Below are 7076 nucleotides of genomic sequence, written 5' to 3' on the forward strand. Positions count from 1 at the left end.
GAGAAAGGGAAACAGGGGATGCCCTGTTTCCGAAAATAAAAAGAAGAAAAAAAAATGGAGAGAGAAAAGGGAGGGATGTTGATGTTTGTAATGTCTTGCTAAATCCTTTAGCAAAGGGTGATGGATGAATCCTTGTCATGTTGCTTTCATCAAGTACACTCTGAACTTTAAATCTAATTGTTTTATATCCATTTGTATGTTTTGGGTTCTTGCATATTTATTTATTTGATAGATCTTGCATGGTTTATATATATTGATGCATGAATTATTTCGATGCTTGATTTGTCGTAGACGTAACCGGTACGATAAATACTTGGATGTTTAATTCATGTTTTCAGATTGTATACTTTATGATTAGAACTATTTTATCATATTAATCCTTAATCAAGAATCGCCGAGTTTATTTATTGAAAGTAATATTGTCAAGGAGGATTCCGGATCCCTAGCCATCTCTATATTCTTGAACATTGTTTAATCACATATTATTCTTTGCTTTTTATTTCTATAAATCAACTAAAAAAAATTACATCTAAAAGTTACGCTAATATTCCATAGATTGTTCCCTCAGGATTCGACCTCGGACTTCCGAGTTATATTACTTGTATGACTCTCCTATACTTGGGAGAACAGTTTTATTTTATGCATCAAGTTTTTGGCGCCGTTGCCGGAGAACGGCTGAGTTATTAGTATAACTTTAGATTTAATTTTTACCTTAGTAGTTAGTATTTTTCTTTTGAAAAAAAAAAATTGCATCTTTACTACTATTTTTAATTCCCTGCACAGTTTGCATCAAACTCTGATATCATAGAAATTAGCCGTCTGATTTGACTCAAATTTGGTCAGCTAGTGCAAGACGCATTGTTAGATAATCTGAACGGTCTGATTGACATTCTGACATTTTTAAGACCATCAGATTAATACGAAACCTTGCTGCTTTCTACTTTAAATTTTCTGCATTTATTTTTTTTAGAATCAGAATTTTATCGTTATCATATCTCATTAGCCCTTGTTGCTAATTGAAAATTTAAGGAAAAAAAAACTTTAAGAAAAGATCAAGGGTGATTATTCAAAACTAAAAAAAAAAACCTAAAATTTCAAATTTCAAATTTCAAATTTCAGAATTCTAATTTCAAACATCAACTCGTAAATTTTTTTAAAAAAATAATTAATTTGCTTGATCACCTATTCAATGAAATTTAATGTCATGTCATAAAACATTCAAAAAAAAAAATCTCTTGATTGTTGCATATAGTATAAGGCATCAGCATAAAATATTCTAAGGGCTGAACCCATTTAAAAAGATAAGGTCGGGATTTCATCACTCGTCCTTAGCCCAAAAATCACCCCAGTGCATAAATATCCTAAGCTTAACTAAAATCAACTAGACGTTGGCCCCTAAGGACATTCGAGCTCAATAGGACGAAGACCACCGAAAGTTGCACCAATTTCGCTCTGTGGCTTAGTTGATGTCTAGGCAAGCTTTGTCCCTATAAGGGAGACAGTTCATCTGTTCGAGGCAAGTGGGTTTTAAGTGGGACCTTTGCGAACGCATCGTGACCCCTCCACTTACCTGGGAGCTTACCTAGTCAACTCGGTTCATTAGACCGGATTGGAGGCTTAGGTGTCCTCTTCAAACCAGTTAGGAGCTGTCTAGAAATTTAAGAAAAACATTAGAAATTGAGGTGTAATGTTTTGTTGCATGTTTGATTGTGAATAAAATTTTTATTTTAGGATATCTTTTTAGGGTAACTTTAGTTGGTACTTATATTTATTTTTTATTTTCTTTTATTTTTTTCAAAAAAAAAGAAAAAAAAAAGAGAGGGAAATATTTTGCATGCTAAAGTGGAATAGGGACGACACTGGTCGATTAAGTCGTACAACTTTAGATCATCCCTTAGGACATACCTCTGAAATTCCTTCTCAATATCTCACACCTTGTGAGATGGCTGATCTAAATGAAGATGCGGGGAGTCACCACAATCGAGAACGAGAACCCCATGTTATGACTCTAAGACAATACCTACAACCGGCTAGGACTAGTCAGCCTTCATGCATAATTTTTTCTGATAATGTAGGACATTTTGACATCAAACCAAGGGTAATCCAATTGCTGCCCAAGTTTCATGGGTTAGAGTCCGAGAGTCCGTATCTTCATTTAAAGGATTTTGAAGAATTGAGCATTACATTTAGAGTGCCAAATGTCACCGAGGATGTCCTCAAGTTGACATTGTTTCCTTTCTCTCTAAAGGATAAGGCCAAAACATGGCTAAACTCTTTGCGACCTAGATCAATAAGAAATTGGCAAGATATGCAGAGAGAATTTGTAAAGAAGTTCTTCCCCACACAAAGGACCAACTTTTTAAAAAGACATATTAGCAATTTCCAACAAAAAGATAATGAAACATTTTATGAATGTTGGGAAAGATTTAAAGACCTTCTTCTCTCATGCCCTCATCACGGGTTCGAAACTTGGAGAACCATTAGCTTCTTTTATGAAGGTTTATCTCCATAGTTGAAACAGTTTGTAGAGACCATGTGCAATGGTAGATTTTTAGAAAAACACCCTGATGAAGCATGGGTATATTTGGATTCCCTTGCTGAGACTGCCCAACTTTGGGATAACGGGGATAGAAACAACAAGTCTTTGCCTAAGCCTACTAGCTCTGTACAGGGAGGCCTTTACAATCTCAGAACTGAGGATGATCTTCACGCTAAAATGGCAGCCCTCACTAGGAAGGTAGAAGAAATTGAGCTTAGGAAGGTTGAGCCTGTCAAGACTATAGAGCTTAGAAACGAGTGTTGTGGTATCTGCGATATGTCGGATCATACTACTACAGATTGTCCCACCATACCGGCATTCAAAGAAGTCTTACACGATCAAGCAAATGCTATGAACTCCTACCAAAAGCCTTATAACGATCCATACTCGAATACCTATAACCCTGGTTGGAAGAATCATCCAAACTTTAGGTGGAGAAACGATCATCCTCAACAGTCACACCATTCAGCTCCTCCACCTGCACATCCTCCTTATGCACCATCATCTTCTCAAAAGCCAAATATCGAGGATACTTTACAATCCATACAAACTTTTCTACAAGGTCAAGCTAATATCAATGCTCAAAATACTCGAAATTTTGAAGACATAAGGAACCAATTGTCAATGTTGACTACCGTCCTAAGTACCCAAGAGAAGGGTAAGCTTCCAGCTCAACCCCAACCTAACCCACAAGTGCACGGTAGTAATAATACGGCTCCCTCTAGTTTGCATACAGAACATGCAAAAAGCATCATGACTTTGCGTAATGGGAAAGTCATTGATCAAACCGTCCCATTGAGACCGCAGGTCACTTCTAATTCTGATGCTCCCAAAGTTGATGAAAGGGACAAAGAAGAAGTTGAGGTCCCAACTTCTACTAAGAAAGTTGAATGTCCTTTTCCTCCACCTTTTCCACAACGGTTAAAGCCGTTGCAAAAGCTCGAACCTAATTCTGAAATTCTTGAACTTTTTAAACAAGTAAAGATCAACATACCTCTTCTTGATGCAATCAAACAAGTACCCTCATATGCCAAATTTTTGAAGGACTTGTGTACTGTCAAACGCCGATTAAATGTTAAGAAGAAGGCATTTTTAACTGAAAATGTGAGTGCTATTTTGCAGCACAACATTCTCCCTAAATATAAAGATCCAGGTTGCCCAACCATCTCATGCATCATAGGTGACTTTAGGATAGAGCGAGCATTGTTAGATTTAGGGGCGAGTGTGAATTTGTTGCCATATTCTGTATTTGAGCAACTTGGTTTAGGTGAGTTGAAGCCAACCTCCGTCACTTTGCAATTAGCTGACAGGTCAGTTAAAATTCTAAGGAGGATTATCGAGGATGTATTAGTCCAAGTAGACAAGTTCTACTTTTCTGTCGATTTTATTGTATTGGACACACATCCGGCTTCGAACTCACATTCTCAGATTCCGGTCATTTTAGGACGTCCATTCCTTGCAACTTCTAATGCATTGATTAATTGTAGGAATGGCGTCATGAAGCTTTCTTTTGGTAACATGACCTTAGAATTGAACATTTTTAATGTGTGCAAACAACCCAATGATCCCGAAGAGAGTAAGGAGGTTGATTGGGTTGAAACCATCGCAGAAGATTATTTGTTAGCTAAAGCAATTAACGACCCATTCAATGATAGCTTAATTGATTGGTGTCCTAATGGAACCAATGATGATGATTTGTCAGTCACACCTATTGTGGATAATCTGGATATCAAGATGGTCAATGGGTGGAGACCAAAAGAAGGAGAATTTGAGAGATTGTCGCCTCGAGAGGTGAAAATAGTACCATCCCATGAGCAAGCACCCAAGCTCGAATTGAAACCCTTACCAAAGGAACTTAAGTATGCTTTTCTTGGACCCGAAGATACTTTTCCTGTAATCATCTCATCTGGACTTGATCATACCCAAGAAGGAAAATTAATTGATGTTTTAAAGAATCATAAAGGAGCCTTAGGGTGGTCTATTGCCGATTTGAAGGGAATTAGCCCCTTAATTTGCACGCACCGGATATATTTGGAGGACAATGCCAAAACCACAAGGCAAATGCAACGAAGGTTAAATCCTACAATGAGAGATGTGGTTAAGGCAGAAGTCCTCAAGTTGCTTGACGTGGATATTATTTACCCAATTTCCGACAGCAAGTGGGTAAGCCCTACTCAAGTCGTTCCTAAGAAATCGGGTTTGACGGTAGTAGAAAATGAACAAGGTGAACTAGTTCCAACTCGTGTCCCGACGAGTTGGCGCATGTGTGTTGACTATCGAAAGCTGAATTTGGTCACACGAAAGGATCACTTTCCTCTACCCTTCCTAGACCAAGTGTTGGAGAGAGTTGCAGGGCATGATTTCTATTGTTTTCTCGATGGCTATTCGGGATATTATCAAATTGAGATTTCACCAGAAGATCAAGAGAAGACTACCTTCACTTGTCCTTTTGGCACATTTGCTTTCCGACGAATGCCATTCGGGTTGTGTAATGCACCTGCAACATTCCAAAGATGCATGCTCAGCATCTCTGAAGACATGAACGAAAAATTTTTGGAAGTGTTTATGGACGACTTCTCCGTTTTTGGCGACACATTTGATAAATGCCTGTCACATTTACAAACTGTCTTAGCTCGATGTATGGAAAAGAATTTGACACTGAATTGGAAGAAATGCCACTTCATGGTGCCAAAGGGAATTGTCTTAGGACATATTGTTTCATCGAAGGGCATGGAAGTAGATAGAGCTAAGACTGATTTAATTGCTAAGCTACCTGCACCCAAGACGGTTAGAGATGTTAGATCATTTTTGGGTCGGATTTTATAGGAGATTCATCAAGGACTTTAGTGTCATATCTCGACCATTATGTAATCTCCTATCCCTTGATACACCGTTCAATTGGACTGAAACTTGCCAAGATGCATTCGAGAAGTTAAAGTCTATGCTTAGCACTGCACCCATCGTTCGACCACCCGATTGGTCATTACCTTTTGAGATTATGTGCGACGCTAGCGACTATGCAATAGGAGCTGTCTTAGGACAATGCAAGGATAATAAGCCATATGTCATTTACTATGCAAGTAAAACCTTAAACGATGCTCAAATGAATTACACTACCACCGAGAAGGAATTGCTTGCAGTAGTATTTGCCTTAGATAAATTTTGCTCTTATATCCTTGGTGCTCCTATTGTTATCTTCACGGACCATGCGGCACTAAAATATTTGTTGGATAAGAAAGAGGCCAAACCACGCTTAATACGATGGATACTTCTACTCCAAGAATTTGACATCACTATCAAAGATAAAAAAAGAGTAGAGAATGTGGTTGCTGACCATTTATCACGATTAGTTTTTCATGATTCAGTACCACAATTTTCCATCAAGGACTCATTCCCTGAAGAGCAGTTGTTTGCACTTTCTAGTATACCATGGTATGCAGATATTGTAAATTTTCTTGTTACAAGCCGGATGCCGGAGCATTGGGGGTCGACAGATAGAAAAATTTTCTTGCGCGAAGTAAAGAATTAATACTATGACGAACCCTATTTATTTAAATATTGCAATGATCAAATCTTTAGACGATGCATACCGGATCATGATATACAAAACGTACTCTCTTTCTGCCATACTGATGCTTGTGGTGGACACTTTGCCTCTAAGAAAACTGTTGCAAAGGTCTTGCAATGTGGTTTCTATTGGCCTACTATGTTCAAAGATGCCCACGAGTTCTGCAGAACATGTAATCCATGTCAACGTATTGGAAGTCTAACTCGTAGGCAAATGATACCTCTTCAACCCATTACTATTATCGAAATTTTCGATTGTTGGGGCATCGATTTTATGGGCCCATTCCCACCATCTTTTGGATATGAGTACATTTTAGTCGGTGTCGAATATGTGTCCAAATGGGTAGAAGCTGTTGCTTGTAAGACCAATGATCACAAACCTGTCCTGAAGTTTTTAAAAGAAAATATTTTTTCACGATTTGGGATGCCTAAAATCATAATTAGTGACGGTGGAAAACACTTTTGTAATAAGCCTTTCGAAACCTTATTGAAAAAATATGGTGTCACCCATAGAATTGCTACCCCATATCATCCGCAAACCAGTGGCCAGGTAGAGTTAGCCAATCGAGAGATCAAACGTATTTTAGAGAAAACGGTGAACCCATCACGGAAAGATTGGTCCTTGAAACTATCAGATGCATTATGGGCTTATCGTACTGCATACAAAATCAATCTTGGCATGTCTCCCTATCGGCTAGTCTACGGAAAAGCGTGTCATTTGCCCGTAGAAATAGAACATAAATCGTATTGGGCAATTAGAAAATTGAATTTTGATTTACAAGATGCCGGTCTAGCTAGAAAATTGCAATTAAACGAGCTTAATGAGATTCGCAGAGATGCTTATGACAATACTAAAATTTGCAAAGAACGAATGAAGATCTTACATGATAAATCAATTTTAAAAAAATCTTTTGAACCTTTGCAAAAAGTTCTTTTATATGATTCCCGCTTACATCTGTTTCCTGGTAAG

At 37.9% G+C, this 7076-nt stretch overlaps 1 non-coding gene across 1 annotated transcript; it reads right to left on the reverse strand.

The window, feature by feature from the left end:
• Window positions 1-2353: 2353 nt before the first annotated feature.
• LOC149753318 (small nucleolar RNA R71) lies at window positions 2354-2463 on the reverse strand. The gene has a single exon (XR_016395822.1). It is a non-coding gene; the product is annotated as a small nucleolar RNA R71 (small nucleolar RNA).
• Window positions 2464-7076: the final 4613 nt, after the last annotated feature.

This window comes from Phoenix dactylifera, chromosome 6, assembly GCF_051530095.1.
Source record: "Phoenix dactylifera cultivar Ajwa chromosome 6, Ajwa_hap1_PhDact_Kaust_v1.1, whole genome shotgun sequence".
Classification (NCBI taxonomy): Eukaryota; Viridiplantae; Streptophyta; class Magnoliopsida; order Arecales; family Arecaceae; genus Phoenix; species Phoenix dactylifera.